The sequence below is a fragment of the Belonocnema kinseyi genome, chromosome 6, assembly GCF_010883055.1.
Source record: "Belonocnema kinseyi isolate 2016_QV_RU_SX_M_011 chromosome 6, B_treatae_v1, whole genome shotgun sequence".
NCBI classification, from domain to species: Eukaryota; Metazoa; Arthropoda; class Insecta; order Hymenoptera; family Cynipidae; genus Belonocnema; species Belonocnema kinseyi.
Genome location: NC_046662.1, coordinates 59406903 through 59422399, shown reverse-complemented (window position 1 = coordinate 59422399; position 15497 = coordinate 59406903). Strand labels below are relative to the sequence as shown.

At 29.6% G+C, this 15497-nt stretch overlaps 1 protein-coding gene across 5 annotated transcripts in view; it reads right to left on the bottom strand.

Annotated features, from left to right (window-relative positions):
- The window catches only part of LOC117174462 (Y+L amino acid transporter 2), a 117545-nt gene that overhangs the window by 80018 nt on the left and 22030 nt on the right, over window positions 1-15497 (bottom strand). The window contains exon 1 of one of the 5 annotated variants that reach the window (XM_033363608.1): window positions 14726-14761. The exons of 3 other annotated variants lie outside the window; for them this stretch is intronic. The gene's annotated coding sequence lies outside the window, so the exon portion shown is untranslated. Of the gene's footprint in view, window positions 1-2298; window positions 2322-14725; window positions 14762-15497 lie in introns of those variants that run through there. One more of the 5 variants, XM_033363610.1, reaches the window with a different exon arrangement.

The window sequence follows — 15497 nt, the reverse complement described above, 5'->3', positions numbered from 1 at the left end:
TAACTCTCTTTTTATTATAAATTCAAAGATTTAGGCCTAAAACAAACACACACACAAAAAAAGATATGTATATATGTCATTTCCTGCCCTGAGATTTTAATCAGAACATCCCTTACGTTTCTGCTCATTAAGGAATGCCATTTTCCTGTTTTCAATGTTTACGGGATGTTTAAATATGCCTTTAAAATTAATTCAATGGCATATTCTTGCTATTGAAACTTTGACAAGTGTTATCGAAAAACTGTCCATTTTTCTTACTTTTTTCTTTCAAATTTTTGCATTGCAGGTTCGAAAATTCAAAAGTAAATTTTTTTTTAGAATTTTTCACAGAAAGCTATTTACTGTACATTTGGTGCGGGGTCCTTTCTTTCTATTTTATATTGAAAACGAGATTAATTTACTTAAGGCTCCACCCGCCCTGTTTTCAAGAACTTCCCCTTTATCTCTATTTTATCGCTTAAATTCAAATAGAATTAATAGAACCCAATATGAAAATCCAACTATTCTTAATCAGGTTTTCTTTTTTTTCAAAAGTCTACTATCATATTTATAGTTCGGAATTCTTCTGGTTTGGTTTAAATTCTACTATTTTGTTGAAAATTGAATCATTTTGTTAAAAATTTGTTACATCTTAAATTCAAAAATTAAATTCTTCCTTGGAAATTTAACTATTTCATTCTTGGTTGGAAATTTATATTTTTCAGTTAAAATTCAACTATTTGCTTAAAAATCATCTTTTTGAATTGAAAACTCAGGTGCATAATTAGTTGAAAATTCATGCATTAAGTTCGAAAAAATTTTTTGAAACAAATCACCTTGGTTAGTTGAAAATTAAATTTTTTGGTCGAATTTCAAACTTTTATCTTGAAAATTCAGTTTTTTTGTCTTTTTGTAGATTCATCATTTTAGTTTATAATTTATCTCTTTGGTTGCAACTTTAACGTTTTTCTATAAGCTTTTGTTGCCTGAAAATTAATCAATTTCGGTAGAGAATTTAACTATTTTGTTGTTTTTGATTTAAAATTAAAATCATTTTTTTTAATATTAACTTTTACATGTTTAGTTGAGAATTAACTTTTTTGGTTGAAAAATCAGTTTTTTTAAATCAAAAAACTTAGCTATTATATCTTTAGTTGAACATTTGTTCTTTATAAATTGAAAATTGAACTATTGATACAAAATTCATGTGTTTTGTTGAAAATTCTTTTACTTGTGAAAAAAATGAATCCCGCGTGTTGAAAATTCATCATGTTGGTTGAGCATTAAACTATTTTCTTTAAAATTCCTCTTTTGTAGTTGAATTCAACTGGTATAAAAATAGGTTTTTTTTTACTGAAAATTAGTTTTTTTACACTAAAAATTTAACGATTCCGTTTTTACTTAAAAATTTGCCTCTTTGGTTGTCAATTTAATTATTTAAATACATTTTTCAGTATTAATTTTTCTTTACTGAAAATAAAACTATTTATTTTGTTAAAAAGTCCTCTTTTTTGGAAGAAAATTGACCTTTTTGATTGACAATTTACCTTGCTTGGTTAAAAATACAACTGCTTGGTTGACAATGCATTTTTTTAGTTCAATATTCATAATTTTAGTTGCTAATTGAACTATTTGGTCGTAAATGAACTTTTTTGATGAAAATTCATATTTTTAGTGGAAAACTCAACTATTCGGTAGAAAAATCATGTATCTGGTTGGAAATTCGTTTATTTAGATAGAAACTAATTCCTGTTTGTTGAAATTACATCATGTTGGTTTATGGTTGAGCTTTTAAATATTGTTTAAAAAAATCGTATTTTGCAGTTGAATTCAACTGGTTGACAATTCGTTTCTTGTTCTTGAAAACAAATGTTTTAAACTGAAAATCTATTAATTACATTTTTTGGTAGAAACTAATCTTTTTTAGTTGATAATGCAGCTATTTCATGGAAAATTGATCTTTCTTGATTGGAAATCAACTTTCTTCTTAAAATTGTTCTTTTCCGGTTTAAAAATATACCTTTTAGATTGGACACTTGACTATATTTTTTAAAATCCGTCCTTTTGGATCGAACAGTCATCTTTTATGAAAAAAGCTCATCTTTCTTGGTTGAAAATTTATTGGTCCAAAATTCCATTTTTCGGGTTAAAATTTCATCTGTCTTCTACAAAATTGGCCTTTTTGATTTCAAAGTTTAACTATTTGGTTGAAAATGCAACTACGAAATTTTTAGACGATAATATTGGTCTTGTTATCTCGAAAACTTAAAAAAAAAGTATCCACTCACATAGGTGTTGACCTGTTTCTTTTATACCCACCAAGCACTACTGTTCTTTTCCTGAATAATGCATTTTTCCACCACTCGTCTGATTTTCTCGTAACAAATCGCGCTTTTATACGTGCCGTTGAAGCGAAGGAGATCAATTTAACCCGAGACGCTGCTAAGAGAAAAAGTCTTCGCCATTAGCGTAACAAGTACGAAACTTTTAGTGCTCGTGATGTACTTTAAAGAGTAACTCTCTCTACTTTATTTTACACAAAAGATCCAGAACCTCTTTAATTACTTTTTAATTTTGCAAACACGGCTTTTCCATTTATTGTTTTTTAAGGTGGTCTTAAAACTGCATAGAATGGAATAAAACAATCTCAAATTAAAATTTAACAATTCCAAACGTACATATAAGGAAAACTTTTGAGGGAAGAAAAACCGTCACCCTTAACAAAAAAAATCAATGAAATTCCCCAATTTACCGGTGCCCATCGACACCGATCCTAAAATGTGACTTTGGATACACCTAACAACATATCCAAAAATATAGAAAATCGCAGCCAAGGAAAACTTTTGTTGTTAGGGGTGTCCAAAGACACATTTTAGGACCGGTGCCGATGGGCACCGGTAATTTGGAGAATTTTAATGATTTTTTTTCGTTAAGGGTGAAGGTTTTCTTCCCTCAAAAGTTTTCCTTGACTGCGATTTTTTTCATTTTTGGATATGTTGTTAGGGGTGTCCAAAGACACATTTTAGGACCATTTTCGATGGGCACAGGTAATTTGTGGAATTTTAACTATTTTTTTTCGTTAAGGGTGACTGTTTTTACACCCTCAAAAGTTTTTCTTGGCTGCGATTCTTTTTATTTTTGGATATGTTGTTAGGGGTGTCCGAAGACACATTTTAGGACCAGTGCCGATGGGCACCGGTAATTTGGAGAATTTTAATGTTTTTTTTTCGTTAAGGGTGAAGGTTTTCTTCCCTCAAAAGTTTTCCTTGACTGCGATTTTTTTCATTTTTGGACATGTTGTTAGGGGCGTCCAAAGACACATTTTAGGACCAGTGTCAATGGGCACAGGTAATTTGTGGAATTTTAACTATTTTTTTTTCGTTAAGGGTGACTCTTTTTATACCCTTAAAAGTTTTCCTTGGCTGAGATTTTTTTTATTTTTGGATATGTTGTTAGGGGTGTCCGAAGACACATTTTAGGACCAGTGTCGATGGGCACCGGTAATTTGGGAATTTTAAGGTTTTTTTTTCGTTAAGGGTGACGGTTTGTCCACCCCTAAAAGTTTTCCTTGACTGCGATTTTTTTCATTTTTGGATATGTTTTTAGGGGTGTCCAAAGACACATTTCAGGAACGGTGTCGATGGGCACCGGTAATTTGGGGAATTTTAACGATTTTTTTTTCGTTAAGGGTGACGGTTTTTCCACCCCCAAAAGTTTTCCCTTACTGCGATTTTTTTCATTTTTGGATATGTTTTTAGGGGTGTCCAAAGACACATTTCAGGACCGATGTCGATGGGCACCGGTAATTTGGGGAATTTTAACGATTTTTTTTCGTTAAGGGTGACTGTTTTTCCACCCCCAAAAGTTTTCCCTTACTGCGATTTTTTTCATTTTTGGATATGTTTTTAGGGGTGTCCAAAGACACATTTTAGGACTGGTCTCAATGGGTACTCTCAATCAGGATGAACGTAAAGGAATATTTTGCGTAAGGGTGGGTGGCAGTACTTGGGGGTAGTTTGGATCAATGAGGGTGTTTGCCTTAAGTTAGTTTTAACCCCAGACACCATTTAAACTGGTTTTGCACTGTTTTGAATCATAATTAAGAAAAAAAAATCATCGTCGCAGAAGTAGCGCAGACTTATCGCAGGATTTCAAGCCACTCGGTTTCTGTCCTCCCGGTCTCGGGTTTCTTAGAACTTTTAGCACACGCGCAGTACGCGGGTATAAACTCTCGTATATTACGGAAAATGATGTATTCCAATTACAAACGATTCTACTGGCCCTGTCTGTTTAGTTTTAGATTCCCTCGATTTTTGACCAAGCCTATTTGCAGGCAACCCACGACACAGGACTCAAACAGGGAGTTTGGTGTGCTTATTTTTCACGACCAAAAAATATGACTTTGTAACAAAATAATTCATTTTTGAACAAAATAATTAAATTGTTAACGAGAGAGTTGAAGTTTTAGCCTAATTGTTGAATTTTTAACCAGATGGTCGAATTTTCAAACAAAAAAGATTAAACTTCAAAAAAAAAAGAGTAACCCTGCACATTAGAACGAATTTTGAATTTAATTTTTTTGAAAGACAGTTAAATTTTCAGTTACACGCGACTCGCTTCGCTCGCAAGTTTCAGCGCGCCTAGGGCACGCGACTGAGGGAAATCGCACTCCGAGCTTAGTCTTTGCATTTCTTCCGCATTCGGGCACAGACCTTTTAAAATCAAAGTTGAACGGACCGACAACTGTAATTTTGTGATTTTGAACTCTCTTTTGTTAAAGCTCTTTTGGCTTTAACGAACACATTCTCATCACGTATCTCGTGCCTGGCGCTCTATTTTTTTCAAAATATCAACTTTTCTACATTATAAACAACACTTTTTTATCAATTATAATACATTTTTTATGTAACTCTGCCAGGGATTACTTATTAAAAAATTGCAAAATAAAAAGCAAATTGTATTTATCATTGATTATTTTTGTATTTGTTTCTTATTTTGCTTTGAATGGTATTCTAAGCTGCTCTGAAACATGTAACATTTCAATAAATATATATCATTACAATTCATAATATGCAGAAAAATGGAATCATACTAATTCTTATTTCCTTGCTTTTATACTTTTTTTTATTTTTAATGTTGTTTTTCACGATTAAATAATAACTAATGCGCATCTGCATAGGGTCTAATACAGGAACCTATATAGGGTCCTATATAGGAGCCTATGTCCTCTTTCGTCTTTTCTGTGCTTTTTCCAAAAAGTTAATTTTTTAATTTTGAATCTTATGTTTTACAATTAAAAGAAAATCTACTCGTCCTATCGAAGAATAATTAATAATGAATTTATAGATCTTTTTAGGCGAACAACTTTTGTCTGGTAATTTAGGTTCATACCTTTTGTCGTTTTTACAAACAAATTTAATATTTTTATTTAGAATGTTATTTTTTACGACTAAAGCAAAAACTAACTGTCCTATCAAAAATTATAGCTCTTTTTTGGATGAACAAGTTTTGTCTCATCTTTTCTCGTAGCTTATCCCGAAAAGTGATTCATTCTTAATTTGTAGTTCTTTCCAGGGCGCGCAATTTGAGATTTTTCATTTTTTTCGTATCTTGCATAGTTTAACCAAAAAATGGAATTTTTGGATTTTTCATTATTTTTTCTACGTTCAAATTTGGAGTGTTCAACTTCTCGACCAAATTAAAAAAGTTGTTATCATAGCCCTGTAGAGCTTTTAAAAAGCAACGTTTTTCTTCTCTAGAATTTTTTTCGTATCATGCGTTGTTTGGGTTAAATTGTTCATTTTAGTTTGTTTTTCTGGATTTTGAATATGCTATAAATCTAGTAATTTTTTATTTTTCAAAAAAAGTTATTGGGAGAAGAACCTGTTTTTCGGAATCAGGGTGTCACAAAACGTGGTCATTTGACCAAAACTGGGGGGGGGGGGGGGGGGGGGTCAAATTTTACACAAATCTAATACCTTCTCTGATGAGAATGTAAAAATGAACCTTGATTAACATTTTTTTTACAAAGTAGTTCAAGTCTTAACCGAGTGATTGAATTTTCAATTAAATAAGATCATTTTTCAACAAAATAGTTCATCTTTCAAGCAAGCCAATTAATTTTCTAACAAAATTATGAATCTTCAACTGAAAGAGTTAAAATTTTTAGTAAAAAAAAAAATATTTTCAACAAGAAAAAAAACGAATTTTCAAGCAATGAGAGGCATTTTCAAAAACAAAATTACTTTCTATCAGTGTAGTGAAACCTTCAATCAAGCAGTTGAATTTTTAACACAAAAAAAAAAATCATTTTCATCACCATAATAAGAACTTTCAACAAAATGTTAATTTTTTTCTAAAATGGCTGAATTATCAACTAACAAAAAAAATTTTTTAACAAAATTGTTGAATTTTCAACTAAATAATAACATTTTTAACTCAAAATATAATATGCCAGGAGGAAACAATTGCATAAAAAATAAATATAAATATACTTAAAGGGCAAATAAATTACTGACAAAAATATTATACCAGGGTACCACGAAGCTTTATTTTCAAAATTCCTTAATTTTACCTGGCCAATTTTTGTATTTCACAGACCATTAATATTCAAAGTACAGAATCGTATAGTCTTGTACCATTTTTAACATAGAATGTTATATAAACAGAATAAAACAATTTTAAATAAAAACTTTTAATTTATTATTCTTTACAGTTATTTAAAGTTCCTCTTCTAGAAATTCCCCGACTTTTGTCAGATTTTTTTCCAAACTTAATTAATATATTAATCAAACTATTTGTTCCTTTAAAGATACAATGTATAATGTATCAGTAAGGTTTGGTCGATTTTTTGTATATAATGTATATAAGCAAATACAATCTCTGCAGATTATTCTGCAATGTTTAAAGATATATTGAAATACAAAGTTAGTCATTTAAAAAAAGAGTAATAATTTTTCAGAATATTAATTCTAATAATACACAGGTCCAATAAATAAAAAAGAGAATTATAATATAGAGTAACAGTTACAAAAGCATAGTTGGAAATTTTAATCGAGGAAAATGTAAATTTAGTTGATTAACACAATGTTAATGATAAAATTGAAAACAACTTTCACGTACCGGCAGGTGTATGTTTCAAAAGAGCATAAATTACATCTTATCAGATTAAATTCAACTGATGCATTCTACAGTATCATGATACTTGTCAACAAACCGTAAATCCATGATTAAGTACATGAAACAGTTATTACTTTTAAAAACACGAACCTCCAGAAACTCCATTACACTTCTGAATCAAGAGAAGAAAAGTAATATTAAGTTTTAAAAAAATTATCTTACAGTAACACAGTTTAAAAATCATATCAGAGAACGCTAAATGAAAATTGCATAAAAGTGGAAATATTTGAATCTTAATTACCAATTTGTCAATAATAAGCGTCTTTTAATTAATCTTCCGGCAACCTGAGAAAAATTATGCAATGAAACTTAGCAAAACAAATTTGAGAGATTTAATTATTATATAAGTTATTATCAAACGAATGATGATGGATGCTGAAGGTGTGATTAGCTCGTGAACCAATGAAATGATCAAGAAATGTTCACACCTTCTCTGCTTAAGAAAATTTATTCTTATTCAGATTCTTGTCATTCTAAAGAGAACATGATCATAGATTAATATTAAAACTTGTTCTCTTGATTGAATGCAGAGAATTTAATAAGAACTTGTTTACAAATGACTTTCCAGTGAAGCCACTCATTACAGTCCGTTTCCCTCAAAGTATATATTTTTACATTCTCATCAAGAGAATGTATTAGATTTGTGTAAAATTTACCCCCCCCCCCTCGTTTTTATAAAATGTAGACGTTTTGAGACCCCATGAATCCGAAAAACAGGTTTTGATGAATGTATCTTCTTGCTGTGTGTGTGTATGTGTGTGTGTGTGCATGTGTGTGTGTGTGTGTGTGTGTAGATTTTTAGTTTTTTAGCAGGATAACTTTCTAAAGAATTGACAGATTGGATTGGCCTTTGGTATCCTATTTTAATATCCTAAAATAAAGGCAAAGTTCGTTAGCCAACCATTTTGGGTGAAAATTCAAAAGGTGAGCGTCTTCTAAAAATTTTTGAGAGACCACTTTTTTTCAAAATTCAAATATTGTCCTTACAGATATTCATAGTATTCAGTCAGATGAACAATTTATCTTCATGACTTTTTCTATAAAACCAAATTTTGACAGCATAAAAAATAATGGAAAATCAAAAATTACATTTTGCGGTTAAACTGTGCAAAATAGGTGAAAAGATGGCTAGACAAAAGTTCTGCATTTTTAAAAGATCTACAAATTTGACTTAAATAACTTTTTGATCGCATGCTTATTTTTTTGTGTTTTGATTGTGAAAAACGATATTAATAATAAAAGAATCAGCCCGCTGCGTGGGCACATTCTCACCACAACAAATATTTTTTAATTTTCTTATTCGTCTCATGTGTGTGTTTTCAAAAAATTGACTTTTTTAAAAATATTCTTAATGCTATTTTTCACGATTCGAACAAAAAACAGAATTACCGAAACATTATTCATGACAAATTAATTAATTCATACCTTTTCGCCAAGAGAACGTATTAGATTTGTGTAAACTTTGACCCCTCCCCCGTTTTTGTCAAATATCCAAGGTTTTAAGACCCCCTAAATCCGAAAAACAGGTTTTTACCAATGTGTCTGTATGTCCGTCCGTGGATTGTTTTTTTCTTAGCACGATAACTTGATTTTCCTTTGGTAAATGCCTCTACTATGTTTATAGAATTCGAAATGACAAACAATTTATCCTTATGACTTTTTTTGATACAAGCAAAATTTAGCACAGTTATAGCATTTACAAAATTCCAAAAAAACGCAGTAAAATGAACATTTTAAGCCAAATAACGCATATTGAGAAGCAAAATGACTTGTTTCGTTCAGAATAACGTCCAGCCCACAAACCTTCACCGATTTCGACAAAAAAAATTTGGAAAAAAAGCTGATAACATTTCTAAGTGATGTTTGAATTGAATTTTCAATTTTTTTATAAATAAACAAATATGAAGAAAAAATGGCCTTTCTTCTATTTGACATTCCCGGTGCTCGTCAATAACAGGAAAATAGTTGAAATAGCTTAAGTTACATAAAATATGATTAGTTAAAGATATTCCAATATTAGAGAATATACAAAAAAAATTGTTATTAACAAATTATTTGTTAAAAACTTTTTTTCTACGGTTTTTCATAAATACATGTTTTTACATTCTCATCATTTATGATTGAGAAAGTATGAGAATTGTCGGAAATTTGACATCACAGTTTTTCAACGGATCTCCATGTTTCGAGACCCAATCAGATTTTTACGATGGCGTCTGTCTGTCTGTCCGTCCGGCCGTCCGCCCGTAAACAAGATAACTCTCGAAAAAATGAACGAATCAAATCCATCTTTGGCACACTTTTGTAAGGTTCTAAAAGAAAGGACGAATTCGTGAACCAGCCATTTTTTTATAAAAATTCAAAAAGTGAACGCATTTTGAACATTTTTGAAACCACTTTTTTCTGAATTTGAAAATTCAATGTACGGATATTTATATTATTTAAAAAAAAAACAATTTATCCTTATGACTTTTTTCGATCAAAAGAAAATTATCAGAGTTATAGCGTTTTCAAAATTTTCCACATCAACTGAAAATCAAAATTTTAAGCCAAAAAACGCAAGATATGAAAAAAAGTCAAGAGAAGAAAAACATTTCTTTTTGAAAGCCCTACAAGATTATCATAACAATTTTTTGAATTTCTTCAAAAATCGAAAATTCAAATTTTGATTATACAAAAAATAATGAAAAATAAAACATTCCTTTTTCTGGACAAACTATGTAGGATACGAAAAAAGATGAATTAACAAAAATTGTTATCCCAAAAAAGATCTACAATTTCGTTAAGACTCACTTTTTGATAGCACGTATACTTTTTGTTTTATTCGTGAAAAATAACATTGAAAAAAAAAATAAATGTGTGGAAAAACGACGAAAGTTACGAGAAAAGAAATGCAACAAAACCTGTTTACAAATGTATGTCGAAAGTCGAGCACGCAGCGCGATTGTCGCGATGAGAATGCGTACCTCAAAGCCTACAGAGCTTTGAGAAACTTAGTCTTTGACTATACTTAATTAAGTTGACAATTCAGAATATGAAGACGCATATAAATACTGCCATCTAAAAGAGATCTTTTTGATAAAGTTTTTTTCAAGCATTCCAAATGCAAACAATAAATATCCGAGCGCGAAGCGCGAGGTGTAATTATGTCCGAGCGCGAAGCACGAGGTAACCCATTATCGAGCTGGAAGCGCGAGATTCAACCGTCGCGTGCTCTAGGCAGATTTTTCTATTTAAGTTAGTAATTTTTAATCAATTTCAAAAGTTTCACATAGCCCCTATGGGGTAAGATATATAGGGACAGAGGTGACTTTTTGTCACACTTATAGGGTACAAAATACAGGACAAATTCATAAAACCTCAAAACAATTCATAGGAAGAAACTTCATTAAATTCAGTAACTTTAAAATGACTTTAGAAAAATTCAAGAGAATTCAAAAGAATTTTATGAAATGCCTATGAATTCAAGATGGGGTTAAAAGAATTTAGGACCGATTAAATAAAAACTTTTAAACATTCCAAAGAATCCATTGCACAGAAAAGAATTTAGTGAATTTAGAACAATTCAAGTAAATAAAAAAATTAAGAGTATCTTCTACTTTCCCTGGCACAAGAAGCGACTTATGACTATAAAGAAAATCAAGATAAATAATAATAAAAAGATGAAATTCATAAAAAAATCAACCTGAATTCAAAAAGTAATCTAGGAATTTAAAAAAAAATGTTAAAACATTTTTAAAAAGTTATGGAATTGAGTAGATCTGTGTGTATTTAGAATAATTCAAATGAATTGGAAATAATTCTGAATGAAGTAAGATTCCGGGGCGATTTCCAAATGAATTGCAAAAAATATTTGAAAATCTCTTCATATCTACGAAATCCCTTACTTCTTGTGAATTAATTCTTTGAAATCCATGAAAAAATATAAAATCCCTTAAAGTTATTAAAACTCTTGGAAATCCCTTGAAATTATTTAAAACTCTTGGAAACGCCTTGAAAATGTTTAAAATGCCCTAAAATGTGTATGTCTTTGAAGTCCCTTCAATCTATGGAAATAAATAAACAAAATTCTGGGAATCTTTTAAGATACTCTAAAAGATATCAAATCCTTTGAAATCCCATTAAATTACTAAAATCAATTTAAAATGTCTGTGTAATCTTTTAACATAACCTAAACAAATTTAAAATCCTTTAAGATCTTTTGAAAAACTGTTACAATTTTTTAAAGCTCCAAAAGATGCAAAGTAACTTTAAAAAATTCCTTAAAATGTTTCATATCTTTTGATAATTTACTTATTTACATAGCGAATTCCGGGTCGTTTTATTGTTATTTGACATTCAATGTGTTTAGATAAAAAATGTCATATTTATGAAAATTATTAAATTTTTGAAAATATTTGTCCATATTCATTTAAAGAAGTGTGACATACACAAATTTTGTTAATAGTGTATGCTGATTTAATTGATAGTTTTCGAGAAACACAATAAAATAGCTTTTTAATGAAAAGCTATTTCTACGGTACATTTTTTATCATTTCACAATTTTTTTCTGGAATCATGTAGAACTAGCTGAGACAAAGATAATTTGTTTTGAAATTTTTTTTAATTAGGCTATTGGTTTAGAAAATTCTATTAAGTAAGATGTTCGCGCGTGTGCGCTTGTGTGGGAGGTTGCGGTTCAGATTGAAAACCTGCAGCTTCCGAGACCCCCCTCGATGCATGTCCATTCAATGCTCTTGCTGACACTCGTACACACAGACGTGAAAACTTTGTATTTATTTACAATTTTGTCAAAACTAAACTAATAGCCTAATTGAAAAAAATTCAAAACCAACTGTATTTTCTTAGTTAGTTCTGTATGATTCCAAAAAAAAATATTGAATGAAAAAAAATGTACTGTAGAAATCGTTTTTTATTAAAACGTTATTTTATTTTTTTTCTCGAAAACTATGAATTAAATCAACATACACTATTAGCACAATTTGTGCATATCACACTTCTATAAATGAATATGGAAAAATATTTTCAAAACTTTAATAATTTTCAGAGATATGACATTTTTGATCTAAACACATAAAATGTTAAATAACGACAAAACGACCGCGAATTCGATGTGTGCAGCCGATATATTCGGAATCAGGAGAACATTCTGCACAAGAATCAATCATCAAATCATCAGGACCTAAAATGAATGCTGAAGTGCTCTTGGATCCCAGAGTAAGTGGGGTATAAATTTATCGTGCAAACGAAATACCACTTTTCTTCCATTCTTGTGAAGCAAATACAGGTGTTTAAATATTTTGAAAAGTTTAATAGATCTGGTGCGTTAGTTTCTGTGTGTTGTGTGCTTTCGTGTGATAAAGCCGATTTTTCATTCGGATTTGTTTCGAGTCCGTAATAGCATGAAACTTGTAAACGTCGTAGTGGTTTGAGTCCGCACCAAACAAATGATCCTCAGTCGGCACTTTTTTTGTTCGTTTTTATTTGTGTTATTTTATTTTTAATTCCATCTCACTCCTGTCTTGTTGTTTTTTTTAGTTTGGTTGTATTTTGACTTCATGTTGCTTGTCCCTGGTAGGTGTCCTTTTATTTTCTTCGTTTTCTTATGACTTTTCGCTGATTTCATTTTCTTTTAGTGGTCATGGGGCGCAATTTCAAACGCAAGAAACCAAAGGGATACCATGATGATATCAAAAATACTCTTGGTGTGCCGACTTAGGACAGCTCTACCATGCATACATTTGCAAACGAATAGCTTAACTTTTAAATACAAAATATCAATTTTAAACCAAATAGTTGAATTTTCATACAAATAAAAAAAATAGAATCGTTGAATTTTTCGTTAGAAATCTAATTCTTAATAAAAAAAATAAGAAAAAATGGATTTTTAGCAAAAAAATTTCCTACTGGAATAGTTAAAATTTTAGTTAAAAAAATGATTTTCAACAAAGTATTTACATTTTCAAAAACTAATTAAAATTATGAATCTGCAAACAAAGCAAATTACTTTTTAACAAAAGAGTTTAACTTTTAACATCAAGTAGTTTAACTTTTCACAGCAAGTAGTTTAACTTTTCACAGCAAGTAGTTGAATTTTTAACTACAAACGGATAAATTCGCAACGAGCAATGTAACACAATTTTCTATTATTCAGACAAACTTTAAGAACTACTTGCAGTACTATTTTTTAATTTTGAAGTGGGTACTTTTAAATTGTGACGAATTCTGATTTGGAACAGGGATTTTTTAAACTCCTTTCTTCTAAATTCGAAAATCCCCGTTCCATCTCCAAAATTCCCTTTACTAAATGAATGGTTCAAAGAAACTCCCTAGCCTAAAATAAAAATGATAATTATTTTCAAAAATTCCCTACTCAATTCAGCAGTAAGCGAATATAAAACGTGAAAAATCCATTTTTTGAAAAAAATTGAGAAAATGATTCTTTCTGTATTTTGGGAGTATCATCAGTTCCCCTTTCGTTCTCAGCCTTACTAAACCTGCTGGGCCATGTAGTTTTTTAGGGGACAGGGCGAGGTCCGTTGCGACTCTCGCCTCGGAAGGGCTGCTGTACATGAGTACTCAATCGACTACATTGCGCAATATTATGCATTCCAATTGGAATGTATAAATAAAAAATGTACAAAATCAGAGCCAAAGAAAGTTACATTCTTTAAATAATAAAATAGACTCTCTTTTTAATTAATAAAAAGTCGGTCATTCCTCGGGTTTTCATTGTAAAATTGTTACAATAATATAGGTTAAGTCATGTCCATTAAATGATAGGTGCACGCTTGTGCCCACCGGGTTATTAATATTAAGTGTCTTAAAGTATATTCTTAATTTATTATTATAATAAAAACAATAAAAAAAAATAATTTAACTGAAAAATTTAAGATCCACAATAAACCGTAAATAAATAAAGAAATCCGTAACCTAATAAACACACTTATATGCCCCGAAACTATATATAAAGTAGAAATAACTTTTTTAAATTGACTAAAATTATAAAAATAATGAAAACTTGAATTTTACTGCGATCAGAAGTAAATTCCCAGTTTTTGAATTAAATTCTTGTGTTCTTCCCGATCAATAACATTCCTGTTCATTTCCGGTCAACTCGCAAATATATCAAAATAAAGATGAAATTCAAAAAAAGAATTCAGTACTTTTCCAAATCTTTGTATCTCAAAAGTCTTAAAAATAGTCCACGGATCTGATTAGTTGCAGTAAAATTATTATCTTCTCTTTGTTTTATAACTTATCTCTTTGATTTACTACTTTATTACCTTCTACGTGACAATTATTAAGGACAGACCTAGATACTAAGATACGCTGCTTCTAAAATTGTACTCATTGAAAGAGTAAATTCTGTTTTTTTTTTAACTTTTTGCAAATTATATAATTGTTTAAATGAGTTATGTTATTTTTTAATTTAATCGATTAATTGCCAATTGAAGATAACAATCTTTTGAATTCAATTAGTTATACAACTCGACATCAAACATTAGTTTTTTGGTAATCCGATATAAAAAAAAATATGTGATTAAATTTATTACAAGTTGGTTCTAACCTTTTTATGTTAATTCTCCTTTCTTACTTTTATCCGCTACTTTCCTTGTGTCCCTTGTGTTATCATGAGTTAATGAGAGAAGATAGTAAGATCGTTTATCCTCCTCCAGAAAATTCGACAAAAAACTCTCTCAAAACAGTTGAAATAGAATAGTTTTTCACGAAAGAAGACAATAAATTATTTTAAACAAAATTAATGGTGCACCATTTTCAATTCAATATAAAAGCTATAAATTCCTAATATTTCAAGTAAAAATATTTTATTTTCAACATAATGGATGAATTTCTAACCAAAAAGATAAATTTTATGCCGGAAAGATTAATTTTCTACCAAAAAAGATCAATTTTTAACCAAACAGTTGTATTTTCAACAAAAAAAGGTCACTTTTCTACCAAAAATGGAGCAGTTAAATTTTCAACAACAAAAAAATTAATTTTCAACCACAAAAAACGAATTTTAAACAAAATAGTTATATTTACAAGCATAGACGAATCTTCAACTAAATAGTTGGATTTTTAACAAATAGTTGAATTTTCAACCAGAAAAATGAATTTTCAACCAAGACAATTAATTTTCTACAAAAAAAAAGATTTTACAACAAAGCAGTTACATTTTCAACAAAGGAGATGAATAGTTGAATTTTCAGACAGAAAAATGAATTTTCAACACACAAACACACAAACACACAAACAAACAAACAAAACACAAATTTTTTATGAAATACTTAAATTTTACACTAAAGATAAAGTTAAAAAAGTTGAATATTCAAAAA